An 18835-nucleotide genomic window follows, 5' to 3' on the forward strand; every position below is an offset into this window, starting at 1 on the left:
CCCTGTCTGAAGGATTACATCACAGAAGTGCTGGCCTCAGCAATATGTCACAATCCCCTTGTGAACAGGGCCCAGGCAGGAGATGACAATCACATCACCTGGAAATGAGACCAGAGGTATATCGCAATGCCACCTGCAAGAAGGGATTAGGCAGAAGGGTCACCGTACTGAGGCTATTGGCTTAGGCATAAGTCATAATTCAAACTGTGGGCTTTATTCAGACAGTATAGTCAAATCAGTCAAGTTCTGGCTGGGCAAAGCTATATGTCACAGTCACACCTGTGAGAAAGTCTAGGAATGGAATTTACATTCCTGAACGTGTTCTGGGTCCAGGTATGAAAGTACACACCTTGTGAACTTTTACAAACCTCATGTGTCCAAGAATGCAAATCACAACTTCTTTTCTTTTCTTTTCTTTCCTTTTCTTATTATTTATTTATTTAATTAATTATTTTGGAGACAGAGTTGCACTCATGTTGCCCAGGGTGGAGTGCAGTGGCGTGATCTTGGCTCACTGCAACCACTGCCTGCCAGGTTCAAGCAATTCTCCTGCCTCAGGCTCCTGAGCAGCTGGGATTACAGGCATGAGCCACCACATCCAGATAATTTTTGCATTGTTAGTAGAGATGAGGTTTCGCCATGTTGGCCAGGCTGGTCTTGAACTCCTGACCTCAGGTGATCCACCTGCCTTGGCCTCCCAAAGTGCTGGGATTACAAGCATGAGCCACCATGCCCAGCTGCAAGTCACAATTTCAACAGCAAATTGAATCCATGCATGACAGCCAAACCTCAGACAGCACCTATTAGGAGAGTTAGAGCCTAATATAGGTGCTAAATCTTGGTCAGAGACTCATTGTCTCACCTGAAGGCTGGATCCACATATAAGAGTAACAATACCAACTTCTGACTGCCTTTGGGTGTGAGATTCAGAACCTTAACATTGGGCTGTGTCCATGTGGGAGTGTGACAGTCTTTACTGTTGGCAGTGTATGCATATGAGAGTCAAAATCTCAACAGTGTACTGGGCCTTGTTATATACTCTTTGCACCATGTGTGGCTGTATATATGTGTAAGACTTGCAATGCACTCTGAAACTTTTGTTCTTATATGAATCTACGATCTTACTCATTTCTCCAAGCCTAGGGATAAGATTCAACATCTCTTCTATTGACTGGTTTAGATATGAGAGTCATTACCACGCCTGTGAGCTAGGTCCAGCAATAAGTCACCATTTTACCTGGGGCCAGATCCACATATGACAGTCAAAATTCCAACTGTAAACTGTGTCTATTAGTGACATTCAGGACCTCAACTGTGGACTCTATCCATGCATGAGATTGACAATTTTAACTGTTGGCTATGTGCTGGGCTCCAGAATGACATGCTCTGTACCACCAAAGGGCATTATAGAATATGCATAAGCTTCCTCATACTGTGTGATCTTACCAGAAGCAGGAGACTGAAGACATTATACATGGTCATAAATCCAGCTAGAATAGTCAAAATCTTTTCTATTGGTTGCATCCATGTATGATAGTCATCATCATGCCTATGAACTGGACCCAGGTATATGTCACAATACCACCTGTAAGCAGAGACTAGGAAGGAAAGCCGCATCACCTGAATACTGAGCCTGAGTATGGCAACATCCCTTCTGTTGGAAGAGTCCCGGCAGGAAGGTCACATTACCTGGCTACTGAGCCCACTCATATGTCACAATGCCCTCTGTGGGCAGGGCGAAGGCAGGAGAGTCAAATGATCTGGGTGCTGGGTCCAGCAGTATGTCACAAATTATCCTGTGGACAGAGCCCAGGAAAAAGAGGAGACTCACATGACTTAGGTGATGGGCACAGAGATATATCATGATATTCTGTGAGAAAAGGGCTAAGAAAGAAGAGTTACATTACCCAGATGTTTGGCCTAGGTATATGTCACAATCCCAACTATATATAGGCACTGCTAAGACAGAAGAGCCACATCACCAGGATGCTTGGCCCACTGATTTGTCACAATCCCTTCTGTAAGCAAGATCCAGGCAAAAAAGATAGTAACATCTACTAGGTGCTGGGCCCAGTAACCTGTCTCAATTCCCCACGTAAGCAGGTCCAAGGCAAAAGAGGAGATTCATATCACCTAGGTGATAGGCCCAGGGATATGTCCAAATTCCAAATGGGGGTGGGGCCCAGGAAGAAGGGGAGAGTCATCTCACCAAGGTGATGAACCCAGTAATATGTCACAATGCCCCTTGTGGGCTGAGCCCAGGCAGGAGAGGAGAGTCACATTACCGAGGTGATTGGTGCATGAGATATTTCTAAATCACCTCTGAGAGCTTGGCCCAGACAGGAGAGTCCCATCACCTATGTGCTTGGCCTAGCTGTATGTCACAATCTCATATTTAGTCTGAACCCAGGCAGAAATGTAAAATCAATCAGGTGTTGGGCAAAGGTATGAGTCAAAATCACACCTGCAGAAAGGTCCAGGGGTGAGATTAACAATATCGCATATGGTCTGGCTCCAAACGTAAGAATCAGCACCTCTTGTGAGTTCTGTCCAAGCACCTGAGTCACAATCTCAACTGTGGACTGGATCTGTGCATAAGACACCCAACCTCATCTGCAAACAGTATCCTGATAGGGGAGACCCAGCCTCACAAGGGTGTTTGATCTTGATTCAAAAGTCATCATCTTACCTGTGATCTGGATCCATGTATGAGAATCACACATCCAACTTTCAATTGCCTCCAGCTGTGAGATTCAGAACCTCAACAATGGGCTGTGTCCATGCGGAAGGTGATAATCCTTACCATCAGCTGAGTGTAAAACAAGAGTCACAATTTCATCTGTGTGCTGGGCCCTGTTATGAAATTCTCTATACCACCTGAGGGCATTGTATAATATGCTTGCGTGTTGTAAGGCTCTTTGACTTTTGTACAAGTAAGAAACCCAAGACGTTACCTGCTGCCCTAAGCCTAGTTACTGAAGTAAACATCTCTCATATTGGCTGGGTCTTGGTATTAGAGTCCTTACCATGCCTGTGAGCTGGGTCCAGAAATGAGTCACCATCTCACCTGTGGCCAGATTTACATGTAACAGTCACAATTCCAACTGTGGACTTAATCAGCATGTGAGATTCAGGGGCTTACCAGTAGGCTCTGTCCATGTATGAAAGTGACAATCCTAATCTTCTGCTGGGTGTGCCTATGAAAGTCACAATTTCACCTGTGTTCTGGTTTGTATTATGACGCTGTCTGTGCCAGCCAAGGACTTCATAATATATGTGTGCGTGCATAGGAACTTTCTGTAACCTTTCTACAAGTAGGCGATGCAGGACCTTATCGTTTGCCCTAAACCTATCTATGAGAGTCAAAATCTCACCAATTGGCTGGTTCTACATCTGAGAGACATTATAATTTCTGTGTGCTGGGCCTAGGTAGAAGTCACAATTCTACCTGTGTGTGAAAAGAAAGCAACAAAGTCATATCACTTGGGTGATGGGCCATTGATATGTCACAATTCTTTCTGTTGACAGTCCATAAAAAGAAGATACATCACCTGGGTGCTAGGCTTAGTGATAGGACACAATGCCCTGTGTAGGCAGGCCACAGGCAGGACAGTCACATTACCTGGGTGCTTGTCCCAGTGACATTATAATCCCTTAGGTAGAAAGGGCACAGGTAGCAAAAGAGAGTCACATTACCTAGGTGCTTGGCTCAGCTATATGTCACAATTGTTTTGGTTAGCAGGGCACAGCCAGTAGAGAGCCATATCACAAACTGGTGAGCTCAGTGACATGTCAAAATCCTTAATGGAGGCAGAACATAAGAAAGTAGAGTCACATCACTTAAGTGATGGGCCCAGAGACATGTCACAATGTTCTCTGTGGGCAGAGCCCAGGTCAGAGACTCACATCACCTAGGGGCCTGGTTCAGGTATATTTCATAATCCCAACTCCATTTGTTGGCTAGGCTTCCATACGACAGAAAAATCAATCAGCTGCTGGGTAAAAGTATATGTTACACCTGCAGGAAGGTCTGTGAATAAGATTCATAATCCCATGCATTTCAGGGTTCAGCTGTAAGAGTCAACGCCTTCTGTGAGTTGTGTCCAAGTATGAGAGACTGAATCTCAATCATGGACAAAATCCATGAAGGAGAGCCTCCTCCACCTGCGAACAGCGTCTCAGTAGGGTAGCCACATGCTCACAGTTTTGCTGAATCTTGGTTTGAGAGTCGCCCTCTAACTGTGGACCAGATCCACATGGGAGAGTGCATGCTGCTTCCTTCAGATGTAAATTGGGCGCATTAGTGAGCTGTGTTTATGTGAGAGGATGGCAATCCTTACTGTTGGCTGGGTGTACATAGCAGGGTAACAATCTCACCTGTGTGCTAGGCCCTGTTATTACACTCTTTGTACCACAGAGAGTTCCATAGGGTATGTGTGGGTCTTAACAAGGAGCTTTGGTGGTGATATAATCCCATGATACTGCCCATGGCCTTAGTTAGGCCCAGGCACAAGAGCCAATGCTTCTCTTACTGGCTGGGTTCAAGTATGAAAGTTATCACCTTGCCTGTATGTAGGCTGGGTTCAGAAATGAGTCACCATCTTATCTGTGGCTGGATCTACACACAATAGGCACAATTCCAACTCTAGACTCTGCCTACAACTGAGATTCAGGATCTCACCATTGGTCTCTGTCCATGTGTGAGGGTGACAATCCTGTCAGGCTGGGTGGTGCTGGGAGAATCATTCTTGTCTCTGTGGTGAATTCCTGTTTCCAGCAGGCATCAATTGGCTGGCTTCCAGGGGCTTTTAGATATCTGACAGTGTCAAACCCCATCCTTCCATGAACTTTTGTGCAAGTGGAAACCCCACTGGACTGGCTTCAGCCCCGTTTCACAAACCTAAACACAGAGCAAGAATCTGGCCCATCTTTCATCAGACCAGCCACTGTGTTGGGCTGAATGCTGCGTTGAACCTAGGGTGGAACTTGAGAGAATCCATCACCTGGGTGCCGGTGTGTCTGTGAGTATCTCACTTCTGATAGGGCAGCCTGGCAGGGAGTCCTTGTCACTAAGTGTGGCCACAGGTGTAACAAATTCCGCTCTGGGCAAAATAGGACTTGGTCATTGCCTAGTGTTGAGACAAAGGTATGTATCACAATCCACCTTCAGTAAAATCCACAAATGAGAGGATTCACAATCCAGCACATGTCTCAGCTCCAGGTATGAGAGTCAACATCTCCTGCGAGTTGGGTTCAAATACACGAGTCACAATCTTAACATTGGACACGATTTGTGCGTGAGAGCCCCAATCACACCTGCACACTGTGTCTTGGTAGAAAAATCACAGCCTAATGGGTGTGTTTAATCCTGGTATGAGTCACCATCCAACTTGTGGACTGCATTCACATACAAGGGTCACAGTTCCAACTTCTGACTGTCTCCGGTTGTGAGATTTAGAACCTCAACAGTGGGCTGTGTTCATGTGGTAGACTGACAATCCTTACTGTCAGCTGGGTGTACATATGAGGGTCACAATCATAGCTGTGTGCTGGGCTCTGTTATGACACTCTTTGTACCACTGGAGAGCTTTATATGATATGCATGAAAGTTGCAATCAGCTCTGAGACCTTCATTGTGGTATGGACCCTTCATGTTACCTGATTTTCCCTTTTGAGGTACAAGAGTCAACACTTTTTTTTGTTGGCTAGGTCCAGGATGACAGTCATCACCATGCCCGTGAGCTGAGTCCACACATAGGTAACAATCCCACCTGTGAGCACTGACCAGGTAGAAGGGTCATATCACCTGGGAGCTGGGCTAGAAAAATGAACCCATTGTTCTAAGCCTAGCTACAAATGTCTAAATCTCTCTATTGTCTTGGTCCATCTATGAGAGTTATTACCTTACCTGTGTTTTGGGCCCAGATATACATCACAATTTGAACTCTGGGCAGGAAACAGGAAGAAAAATCACATCGTCTAGGTGTCCCCTGTGGGAGAGGTCCAGGTAGGAGAGTAACATCTTCTTGGTGCTGAGCCAAGTGAAATGTTCCAGTGCCCCCTGTGGGGGGCCCAGGCAGGGGAGTAGAGTCACATCGCCTAGAGGCTGAGTTCAGCAACATGTAAAAATATCCCCTTAGGGTAGGGCTCATGCAGGAGTGTCACATCACCCAGGCGCTTGGTCCAGGCATATGTCACAATCCCTCCTGAAGGCAGCACTTGGGCACAAAAGTAGAATTACATCACCTAAGGGATGGGCCGAGAGAGTTAACAATGCCTCTGTGGGCACGGCCTAGGCAGGAGAGTCACATTACATGGATACAGGGCCCAGGGATATTTACAATCCCCACTGAGGCAGGGCCCAGGGAAAAAGACATGGGTCACATCACCAGGTGCTGGGCCCAGTGATATATCACAGTCCCCTTTGAGGACAGCACCAAGGCAAGAGTTACATCACCTAGGTGGTGTGCCAGGTATACGTCCCAATTATATTTGTGGGATTAGTCTGGGCTAAAGAAGCAAATCACTCAGGTGCTAGGAAAACGTATATATCAAAACTCACAACCTGTGGGTGTGAACCAGAAAACATGTTACATCACCTGGTGCTGAAGCAGGGAGATGTAAAAAGTATTTCTGTTGGCTGGGCCTAGGCAGAAGAATAATATCTCTTGGATGCTGGGTCCAGTGATAGGTCACAATTATTTTTGTGGGCTGGCCCTAGGTAAAAATGGAGGGTCATGTGACCTAAGGACTGGGCCCAGGAATATGTCACAATTCTCCTCGTGGGGAGGGCCCAGTTAGGAGAGTCACAACACTTGAGTGCTGAGCTTAGAAATATGTCACACCAGGCGCTCTGGCGCATGCCTGTATTTCCAGCACTTTGGGAGGTCAAGGTGGGTGGATCATTTGAGGTCTGGAGTTCAAGACCAGCCTGGCCACCATGGTAAAATCCCATCTCTACTATAGGTGGGCGTGGTGGCACATGCCTGTAGTCCCAGCAACTCAGGAGGCTGAGGTAGGAGAGTCACTTGAACCCAGAAGGCAGAGGTTGCAGTGAGCCGAGATCACACCATTGCACTCCAGCCTGAGTGACAGAGCGAGACTCCGTCTGGAAAAAAAAAAAGAAATATGTAATAATGCGCTTTGTTGACAGATCCCAGACAAGAGAGTCACACCACCTAACAGCTGGGGCCAGTGATATGTCACAATTATCCATGGGGGCAGGACCCAGGAAGAAAAATGACAGTCACATCCCCTGAGTGCTGAGCCCATTGATATGTCACAAATGTTGCTGTAGGCAGGCCCCATGTCTTGACTCCAGGCAAAAGATTCATCATTGTGCTTGTAATCTGGTCCCAGGTACATGGCACAATACAACCTGTGGGGAGGGAGAGGCCAGAAAAGACACATCACTTGGGTGCTGGTCCAGAAATATGTCACAATCTGGAAAACTTGTTCCCAACTCACAAGTGTTTATTCTCATACCTGGTGTTGGGACCAGTGTGAGATTGTGAACCTAATCTCAGTGAGATTGTGAATGTAATCTACAAGACAAGTTTTGTAGGCAGGATCCTGGCAGAAGAGTCACATCAGCTGGCCACTGGGCCCAGTGATATATTGAAATCCCCCCTGTAGGCAGAGCTTAGGCAGGAAAGGGGACTCACTTCACCTAAGTAATTAGCCTAGACATGTGTCACAGGGGTCCCCATGGGCAAAGCCAAGGCAGGAGAGTGACATCACCTTGGTGCTGGGCTCAGCAATGGGTCACAGTCTCTCCAGTGGGCAGGAACCAGGTAAGAGAGGGGAATCACATCACCTAGGTGCTGGGCTAAGTGATATGTTCCAATGCTTCTTGTAGGAAGAACTCAGTCAGGAGAGTCACATTACCTGGGTGCAGTACCCAGCTAAACGTCACAATGCACTCTAAGCGCAGAGCCAAGGCAGTAGAATGAAGTCACATCATCTACATAATGAACCCGGAAATAAGTCACAATGCTCTTTGTAGGCAGGGAGCAGGCAGGGGAGTCACAGCACCTGGGTGGATGCTGGTAAGTGCAGTGGGAGTATAAAATGCCCATGGGGCATTTTGGAGGCCAGAGACCCAGGAAGGGAGTTTCCACATTACTTAGGTGATTTAAGTTGCAGGTATGTCTCCACAGAATTTTATCTGTGGGGCTGGGCCTGGGAGAAAGTCAAATCCACTCAGGTTCACAGGCAAGGTATATTTCCCAATCACACACTTGAGAATGTATAGAAATGAGTTTCACAGTTTCACAAGTCCACTGGCTTCGTAGGAGGCCAGCCCCTCCTGTACAGGTAGGAGTTCAGAAACCAAAGGTTACAAAGTCTCAGCAATGCACAAATCTGTGCATAAGAGCCCACATCTCACCTGCATAGTTGTATTTCTGATAGGGAATCACCGCCCTCCTGGAGTCTGCTAGACCATGGTTCGGCAATGGCCACCAAACCAGCTGGAGCAAGGATCCACGCCCACTTGAGGTAGCCAATTCCAGCAGCTGTTTGTATGTGGCAGTTAAATTGTTTGTAGAGGCTCTGTTGATGTGTAAGAATGAAGAGCCTGTCGGCTGGGTCTGCATACAAGAGTCACAATCTCGCCTGTAAACTAGGCCCTGTTATCAAACTCTCTGTATCACTCTAGGGCTACCTGTGATAGTCCTGAGTGTTGTAACGTTCTGTGAACCTTATACAAGTAGGAGACCCAGGACATTACCTGTGGCCTTAAGCCTGGCTACAAAAGTCAAAATATCTCCCACTGGCTGTGTCCAGGTAAGAGAGTCATCATTGTGCCTGTGATCTGGACCCGGGTATGTGCCACAATTTCACCTGTGGGCAGGAACAAAGCAGGAGAGTCACATTACCTGGCTGCTAGACCCAGTGATATGTCACAGTGCCCACTGTAGGCAGGGCACAGGCAGGGGAGTCACATCATCTGAGTTCTTGGTTCAGCAATACATCAGGATCCCTTCTGTAAGTAGGGCCCAGGCAGCAAGAAGAATGACATTACCTAGGTCCTGAGCCTGGTGATACGTCACAACGCTCCCTGCTAGCGGGTACTAGGAAAGAGCACAGAGTCATATCACACAATTGATTGGCCCAGAAATTTGTCATAATCTTCACTGGGGGCAGGGCACAGGAAGAAAAGGAGAGTCACATTACCTAGGTGATGGGCCCAGCCGTATGTCACAATCTTTCCTGTAAGAAGGGCCCAGTCAGGACAGGAGAGTCATGTTACTTAGGTTATGGGCTCCGTGATATGGCACAGTCCCTACTGAAACCAGAGTCCTGGAATGAGAGAAGAGTCATACCACTTCTGTGCCCAGAGATATGTCACAATGACCCCTTTGGGCTTGCCCACGCAGGAGATGAAAGTCACATCGCCTTGGTAATAAACCCAGAGTCATGTTGCAATTTCCCCTGAAGGCAGGGCCAAGGCAGGAGAGCCACATCACCTAGGTTCTTGGCCCAGCAATATGTCACAATCCCTTCTAAATGCTCAAGCAGCAAAGAAGAGTCACATAACTCAGGTACTCATCCCAGCAATACGTCACAATCCTCAATGGAGGCCAAGATGAGGCAGGAAGGTAGAGTCATATCACATAAGTGATAAGTCCAAAGATATGTCACAATGCATCCTGTGGTAAGGCCCAGGCTGGAGAGTTACATCAGTTAGATACTTGATCCAGGTATGTCATAATCCCAACAGGTGGCTGGGCCCAAGCAAATTAGTAAAATAAATCAGGTGCTGTGTGAAAGTATATGCCACAATCACACCTGCAGGAAAGCCCAGGAATAAAATTCAGAATTCTACATACTTCCCAGCTTCGGGTCTGAGAGTCAACACCTCTGGTGAGTTGCATCCAAATACATGAGACACAGTCTTAACGCTGGACAGGATCCGTGCATGAGAGCTCCATTCGCACCTGCAAACAGTGTCCCCATAAGATAGGCACAGCCTCACCAGGGTGCTGAATCTTGATCTCAGAGTCACTATCCTACCTGTTGACCAGATGCACGTATGTGAGTCAAACTTTCAACTTCTCATTGCCTCTGGGCATGAGATTCAGAACCTCAACAGTGAGCTATGTCTATATGGGAGAGTGACCATCCTTATTGTTGGCTGGGTATGCATAGGAGATGCACAATTTTCTCTACATTTTTGGCTCTGTTATGACACTCTCTGTACCACCTGAGAGCTTCACACAATATGATTGAGAGTGGAATTCTGCTCTGAGAACTTTATGTTTTTATGGATCCAAGATATTATCTGTTATCCTAAACCCAGGCAGAAGTCAACATATTTTCTATCGTCTGTGTCCAGGTATGAGAGTCATCACCATGTTTGTGAGTTGGGTCCAGAAATGAGTCACAATCTTACTTGTGGTCAGATCCGCATATGACAGTCACAATTTCAACTGTGAACTGCGTCCACAAGGCAAAGTCAGGACCTCACTAGTGGGATCTGTCCCTGTGTGTGGGTGACAGTTCTTACTGTCAGCTGGCTGTGCATATAAGCATAACAGCCTCAACTTTGTATTGGGCTGTGTTGACACTCTCTGTACCACTGTAGGGCATTATACTCTATGCATGACTTTTGTGATTTTTTGTGACCTTTGTACAAGTAGAAAACCCAGAACCATCCCCATTTTCCTAAGCCTAACAATGAGAGTCAAGGTCTCCTCTATTAGCTTGGTCCAAACACAAGGGACAACAATGTTGCCTGTGAGTTAGTAAGAAATGACTTCCCCTTTGACCTGTGGCCAAATCCACATATGACAGTCATGATTCCAAGTATGGTCTGCATCCATATGTGAGATTTATAACCTCACCAGTGGGCCATGTCTAGGTTTAAGGGTGACAATCGTATTGCCGGCTGGATGTGTCTATGAGAGTCACAATCTCGCCTGCTTGTTGGACCATGTTATGACACAGCTCATACCACCCAAAGGCTTTATAAAATATTTGTGTCATAATCTCCTGTGACCTTTTATAAGAAAACCCAGAACCTTATTTGTGTCCCTAAGTCTAGCTGGGAGAGTAAAAAATCTGTTGTATTGGCTGGGTCTATGTATGAGAGTCATCATCATGTCTGCTAACTGGGCCTGGGTATATGTAACAATTTCACCTCTGGGTGTGGATCAGACAAAAGTCACATCACCTGAATTCTGGGCCAGGGATATGTCAACATTCTCCTTGCATGCAGTGCCATGGCAGGAAAGCCACGTCACCTGAGTGCTGGGCTTAGTGATATGTTACAATGCCTTCTGTGGACATAAGATGATAGTCACATCACTTAAATGTTGGGCCCAGAAATATGTCACAATTCCCACAGTAAGCATGGCCTAGGCAGGAGAGTCACATCATTTGGGTGCAGGATCCAACAATATGTTACAATTCATACTGGAAGCACGGCCCAGGCAGAAGGGAAGAGCCACATCACCTAGGTGATGGGTCTAAAAATACATCACAATTTCTCCTGTGGACAGCGTTCAGGCAGAAAAAGATGGAAACATAACCCATGTGATAGGCCCAGAGATATGTCCAAATGTCCCCTAAGAAAAGGGCCAAGACATGCGAGTAATATCACCAATGTGTGTGGCCCAAATATATGTCACTGTCTCATTTGCAGGTTTTGTCCAGGCAAAATAATCAAATCTCAGGAGTTGGGCAAAGGTATATGTCACAATCCCACCTGCAGGAATGTCCGGAGATTAGATTCACAATCTCACACTGGTCCCAACACCAGGTATGGAAGTAAACACTTGTGAGTTGGGTACAAGTTTTTCAAGTCAGAAAATCAATAGTGAACTGGACTTGTGCATGAGAGCCCCAAGACCCTTGCAGACTTTCTCGTGGTAGAATAATAACAGCCTCACATGTGTGCTGAATATTTGAGAGTCATCATCTTTTTTTGTGGAACAGATTCACATGTAAGAGTCACAGTTCCAACTTTTGACTGTCTCTGAGTGTAAGATTCAGAACCTCAGCAGTGACTGGGCTGTGTCCATGTGGCAAAGTGACAACCCTTACTGTTGGCTGTGCCTATGAGAGTCCCAATCCCACCTGCGTGCTGAGCCCTGTTATGACACTCTCTGTGCCACTCAGGAACTTTATAAAATATGCACAAGTGTTGTAATCTCTGACCTTTCTACAAGTAAAAGACCCAGTATGTCATGGGACATAACAGGGACCCCTCAAGGGGACAGCAAGAAGGTTCACTGACTGACACAATTCAGAGGAAGGAGGAATCTGGCCTTCAAAGTCACTATGACCATCAGAATGCCCTAGGAGATCAAAGAAATAACGGAGTGAGTGTGAGACCTTTTACAAATGTGTGCACTCAAACAGTGCAAAGGCAAACCTCCTGGGGGGGGATCACAATTCAGACCCCACTTCTACCTACTTCTACTCTCACAAAAGACCTGCCAGTTAGGATTCCAAGCCTCTTTTTTGAGTCCTAGCTCTTGTAATAGATGGAATTTCTAAAATGGTTACCCAGAGATGTCCAAATCTCAGGAACTTCTGAATATGATGGGATTTCAGTCCTGTGATTGTGTTATGTTTCAAGACAGAGAGATTATCCAGGTCTGCCCTGCCTAATTATGCAGGCCTTTGAGAGCACAGAGCTTTCTCTGGCCAGGAGCAGAGGAGGAGGTCAGAGATTCAAAGCAGGAGGGAGATGTGCTGCAATTTTGCTGACTTTGAAGATGGAGGGGGCAATTTGAGAAAAATGTGAGGAAACATCTACTTACAAAGAGTGGGTCCTAGCTAGCAGCAAGCAAGGGAACAAGGGTCCCAGTCCTACAACCATGAGGAATTGGAAATTGGCAGCAACCAGAATGGGTGTAGAAGTGGGTTCTTCCCAGCACCTGTAGATGAGAGCCCAGCCTGGTTGGATACACTGACTTTAGCATTGTGAAAACCAAAGCAGAGAGCCCAACGGAGCCTGCTGAACTCTGAAGCATAAGTTCTACAGAACCATGAGCTAATAAATGGGTACGTTCTAAGCCACTAAGTTTGTGGTGACTTGTTATGGAGTAATAGAAGACTAATATACCTCCCATGCACTGCCCAGTGGTGACCTCAGCAGCACCTTCTAGGTCTAGGTGACTCATGTAATATACTCTTTTTTTTTTTTTTCTGAAACAGAGTCTTGCTCTATCACCCAGGCTGGGGTGCAGTGGCACGATCTTAGCCCACTGCAACCTCCATCTTCAGGGTTCAAGTGATTCTTGTGCCTCAGCCTCTCAAGTAGCTGGGACCACAGGCATGTGCCACCACGCCTGGCTAATTTTGGTATTTTTTCTAGAGGCAGGGTTTCACCATGTTGGCCAGGCTGGCCTCGAACTCCTAACCTCAGGTGATCCACCCACCTCAGCCTCCCAAAGCACTGGGATTTCAGGTGTTAGCCACCATGCCCGGCCTAGGTGTTCCTTTGGATCCGAATAATCAAATTGTGTAGAAGTGAAAGAATAAAAGCTTGCAAAGAGCAGCCATAATAAAGTTATAGTTGCAATTACACAATTATAAAAGAATTTAGGCCGGGCACAGTGGCTCACACCTGAAATCCCAGCACGTTGGTAGTTCTAGGTGGGTGGATCACCTGAGGTCAGGAGTTCGAGACCAGCCTGGCCAACATGATGAAACCCTGTCTCTACTAGAAATACAAAAAAATTAGCTGGGCATGGTGGCGGGTGCCTGTAATCCCAGCTACTCAGAAGGCTGAGGCAGGAGAATCACTTGAACCCGGTAGGTGGAGGTTGCAGTAAGCGAAGGTCATACCATTGCATTCCAGTCCGGGCAACAAGAGTGAGACTCCATCTCAAAAAAAAAAAGAAGAAAAAAAGTGTAGCATTTAGCAAAAGTTTTATTTTCATCAATATTTGCATTGTATTTTAATGCACAGCAGGAACTTGTAAAAGAAAACCCAGAAAAATAACTAGGATAAGGCTGAGCAGGGTGGTTCATGCCTGTAATCCCAGCACTTTGAGGGGGCTGAGGCAAGTGGATCACCTGAGGTCAGGAGTTAGAGACCAGCCTGGCCAACATGGTGAAACCCTGTCTCTATTAAAAATACAAAAAATTGGCCGGGCATGATGGCTGGTGCCTGTAATACCAGCTACTTTGGAGGCTGAGGCAGGAGAATCCCTTGAACTGGGGAGGTGGAGGTTGCAGTGAGCCAATATCATGGCATTGCACACTAGCCTGAGTAGTAAGAGCAAGACTCTGTCTCAAAAAAAAAAAAAAAAAAAATCACACCTGCAAAAAGTAAGTGGATTAGCTTTATATAATAAACTTTGCAGGTGAGGACTGGCCAGGTATTGGCACTGCTCCAGCTCACTCAAAAAAACCTAACAATTATCAAGGGTAAGAAATAGAAAAGGGAAGGCCCAGCTCCAGCTAGTTTCCTCCCTCACCATGAGGCTATTTTATTTTATTTTATTTTGCCAGTTTTGTATCAACAAGTAGAAAATGGAGTCAGAATGAGATTTGTACCCTTGGGGACTCTGGCAGTGTGAAATAAAGTAGAATATGAGATAGACGTAGATATCTTAGAGGAAGATTTCTAGGTTAAGATTTGTAAGATTTGAAATGCACCAAAAACTTGTGTGACGTTAATGAAATGATTCAATCTCTCTGTTAATTTCCTCACCTGTAAAATGGGGATCTATGCCTATTTCATCAAATTGTTGCCAGAGTTAAATTAATTATCTCTTTGTTTTTGTTTTTTTTTTTTTTTGAGATGGAGTCTTCCTCTGTCACCCAGGTTGGAGTGAAGTGGCACAGGTGTGAGCCACTGCACCCGGCCTAAATTCACTAACATTTAAAAGTGGCTGGGGGCCAGGCACGGTGGCTCAGACCTGTAATCTCAGCATTTCAGGATGCGGAGGCTGGCAGATAATGAGGTCAAGAGATTGAGGCCATTCTGGCCAACATGGTGAAACCCCATCTCTACTAAAAACACAAAAAAAGTAGCTGGGGGTGGTGGTGCGTGCATGTAGTCCCAGCTACTTGGGAGGCTGAGGCAGGAGAATTCCTTGAACCCGGGAGGCGGAGGTTGCAGTGAGCTGAGATTGTGCCAGCGCACTCCTGCCTGGTGACAAAGAGAGAGACTCCATAACAAAACAAAACAAAAAAAAGGCTGTTACTGCATGTTACTGCAAGTGTCTACATTATTAATAAAACGGTATCAGAGGCCAGGCACAGTGGCTCATGCCTGTAATCCCAGCACTTTGGGAGGCCCAGGTGGGCAGATCACCTGAGGTCAGGAGTTTGAGGCCAGCCTGGCCCAAATGTGGAAACCCTGTCTCTACCAAAAATACAAAAATTAGCCCGGCATAGTGGTGGTGGGCCCCTGTAGTCCCAGCAACTCTGGGAGGTTGAGGCAGAAGAATCACTAGAACCTGGGAGGCAGAGGTTGCAGTGAGCCGAGATCAGCCTGGGCAAAACAACAAGACTCTGTCTCAGAAAGTAAAAAAGTATCAGACTTCAAAATACATAAAAGAAATAATGTTGATGAGACCAAAGACAAGATTTCCAGCTTCATAAACAGTCCAGCAATATTTGTCTGAGAAGATTGACAAGTAAGTTGAATTCTTGACAGCTCTACTGGAGAGAATGAGCATGGGGGCTCCAGCAAGATAAGCACATGGCCAGTGTCCAGTGATGGGTCTAGTGAGGGTAGAATCCCTAAAGACTGTGAAATACAGTCACTCCACAGGCTAACAGGAAAGAAGTGGAACAAACCAGACAATCCAGCAGATACTACCAGGAATGGGTGAGCAGAGGAGGGTCAGAGCCACAAAGTCTAAGCAGAAGACACCAAACCACAAGGAGCTCCTTCTCTGTGAATAGCAGTTGTGGCTGCATCAGGACCAGTCTTCTCAGACAGCTGCCATCAAACAACTGAGAGCACAGTGTCTTTGCAGCCACACACCAAAGAGCAGTGCATCTAAACACAGGTCCCGAGTCTCCATTAATCCTCATTTTAAAATGATAGATAGGCTCACATTACAACATTCCCATTCAACACTTGTGGGCAAGGGTAATCAGACACCCTTACCTAAAGAGGGAACAGGGAGTAGGGTGAGAATACTGAGGGATAGGGGAGGGAAGTGTGCACTTTACCACACAGACTGTCCCTACAGGCCCTACTTTTAAAAAGAGAAGAGCCGGCCGGCTGGGCGTTGTGACTCACGCCTGTAATCCTAGCACTTTAGGATGCCGAGGCAGGTGGATCATCTGAGGTCAGAAGTTCAAGACCAGCCTGGCCAACATGGTGAAAACCTGTCTCTACTAAATACACAAAAATTAGCCAGCCGTGGTGGCTGGCGCATGTTCTATTGTTCTGTCTTTTTCTAATCTATGAATCAACCTAAAAGTACTATTCAAAAATTTCATTATCTTTCTATTTGGTTCTTTTTAATAATGTGCATTTCTCTGCAGAGATTCCACATGTATTCATTCATTATGAGAATTTTTGTTTTCTTCACCCCATGAGCATAGTTTTAATGGCTGCTCTCAAATACTTGACTGCTGATAACAACATTTTTACATTTTGGGGATAGCTTCTAATACCTATGTTTTGTCTTGTGTATGGATTACATTTTTGTGTTTCTTCTCATGCCTCTTAAATTTTAAAATTGTATTTTAAAAACTATAAATAATACAGAGACTCGATTCTGTTGTATTCCTTTGAAGAGTGTTATTTTCAAAGAGGGAGTTAATTTGGCTGGTTCAAATTCAAATACTTTTCTCCCTTTCTGTGGGCACAGCTAAAATTATCATTCAGTTCTTATCCATACATATATCCTATGTATGATACATAGATGTGTGTTTCTGTATGACAATATATGACACTGTATCCAGATTTTACCATTGTTATTTGTAAGAGTAGTGTTCAACAAGCTACTCCACCATTACTGAAAGCCAAAACCTCAATTTTATATTCTTTTTGGATTTTACATAAATGACATTATATAGTATGTATACTTTTACATCCACCTTCTTTTGTATATCATATCTGTAATATCAACAATGCTGCTGCAGATACATAAGCACTGATGTTACAGGCATGAGCCAACATGCTCAGCCTAAAATATTTTAGGAGGCTAAGGTGGGAGGATCACTTGTGGCTGGGAATTTTAGACTAGCCTGGGCATTAGAGTGAGATCCTCTCTCTACAAAAAATTAAAAATTAGCCAGGCATGGTGGCATGTACCTGTCGTTCCAGCTACTCAGAAGGCTGAGGCAGAAATATCAGTTGAACCCATGAGTTCAAGGCTGCAGGAAGCAATAATTGCACTCCTGCATTCTAGTCTGGGTAACAGAGCAAGATTGTCTCTTAAAAAATAATATAAAAATTAAAATAAGTTTATACATTATGTTAAAATACACATAAAATTAACTATTTTAACCATTTGAAAGGTTTCAGTTGAGATGAATTAAGTACATTCATTATTTTGCTACCATAATTTCCATATATGAAAAGCATTTTCCATTTTTTGAAACTGAAACTGTATCCATTAAACAGCTACTCCTTGTTATTCTCCCCCAGCCCCTGGGAAACCCTCTCCTACTTTGTATTTCTATGAATTTAACTAGTCTTAAGTTCCACACATGAGAGGAATCATGTAGTAAAGAAATCATGAGGAAGAATGTTAAAAAATGTATAACGTGCTTATTAATTTTGAATAAAAACACCAACAAAGATCAGTAGTACCTGGTGATTATAAATAAACAGATAAATGAGGAAAAGGAATTGGCAGTCTGCATTATATTTATGACAATGGGGCCTCAAGTACCATAGCAGTGAGTCCTCTGCCCCAGGCACAGGGCTGGTCAGTGGTGGAGCTGGGAGCCCAGCGTAGCTGCCTGACACACGAATCCCATGCCTAACCCAAATGTCACTGAGCCCTAAGGCACTTTGCTCCTGCTGGTCCAGGCACTCAGTGTCCCCTAAGATTCATCATAGTGTGTTCTCCGTGGCCTTGAGGGTGGTGTTGCTGGCCTACTGAGATAAGAGATCCAGCTTGCCCAGCTGGAGTGCTGGGCCCCAGGGGTCACCATGCAGCAGGGCCTGACACTGACCGGGAAGCCATGGCCACAGGCTTTCAGCAGCTGGCCCCAAATAAATATTCTCCATGCCCTCTACCAATCTGCTAGACCCTTATCTCTCAGCCTCACTAAGCCACTCTATTAACTAGATGCTGACTCAAAATTGCTCCACAGGCTGAAGGTGATAATTGTCTACAGCCAGCTGAGGCAGCTGCGTCTCCTGCTGGACTTTGATCTCCTGCAGCTGCAGGGAAGGACAAGTAGAAGATGTGGCTAGGAGGGTCCAGGAGACAGGGGCTTCTGAGATTTCAGGGGACAGGCCTTGAATGGACACTCAAAAGTAGATACTCATCCCCATCACCACCTCATGGCACAGGGTGTTGCCTCCATCCTGGGCACATTTTCCAGTTGTCTGGTGATGGGAGACCCTGCCAGAAAGGATTATATGGATGGGAGTGAGCCGGGCATGCGCAGGGTTGGAATCAGGATCCTGAGGCTTGGGAGAAGAGAATGCAGGACTACACCCTCAGATCTCAGCACTTGGCAAACTCCTCTCATGAGAGTCTCATGGCTGCCTCTGTAGTGGGAGGCATCAGGCCCCTCACTTCCCTATAGATGTGAGAGACTCACATCAGCTGCCAGTCCCTGTTCCCTGGGCCAATTAGGCTGCAGAGGCTGCCTGCTTGCAAAGCCCAGTGAGGTTTGGCCACAGAGCTGGACTCAGACTCTCCCTCAGGTAGGTATTGGAAGGGAAGTAAGC

At 45.8% G+C, this 18835-nt stretch overlaps 2 long non-coding RNA genes and 1 pseudogene across 4 annotated transcripts; 1 reads left to right on the top strand and 2 right to left on the bottom strand.

Annotated features, from left to right (window-relative positions):
• Positions 1–659: 659 nt before the first annotated feature.
• Positions 660–6945, bottom strand: LOC108583975. Of its 3 annotated transcripts, none has more exons than XR_001898817.3 (4): positions 5909–6945; positions 2690–2809; positions 1690–1796; positions 660–1585 (listed from the first exon to the last, which is right to left on the bottom strand). It is a non-coding gene; the product is annotated as an uncharacterized LOC108583975 (long non-coding RNA). The 3 variants fall into 3 exon arrangements; XR_001898814.3 differs by having other exon boundaries at positions 660–800; positions 1447–1796; XR_001898812.3 differs by having other exon boundaries at positions 660–1796.
• Positions 6946–8547: 1602 nt separating this feature from the next.
• Positions 8548–9264, bottom strand: LOC116274411. The gene is made up of 3 exons (XR_004183016.1): positions 9178–9264; positions 9026–9074; positions 8548–8844 (listed from the first exon to the last, which is right to left on the bottom strand). It is a non-coding gene; the product is annotated as an uncharacterized LOC116274411 (long non-coding RNA).
• A 518-nt stretch (positions 9265–9782) lies between these two features.
• Positions 9783–18835, top strand: part of LOC101005623 — a 51505-nt pseudogene continuing 42452 nt past the window's right edge.

The sequence above is a fragment of the Papio anubis genome, chromosome 4 (assembly GCF_008728515.1).
Source record: "Papio anubis isolate 15944 chromosome 4, Panubis1.0, whole genome shotgun sequence".
NCBI lineage: Eukaryota > Metazoa > Chordata > Mammalia > Primates > Cercopithecidae > Papio > Papio anubis.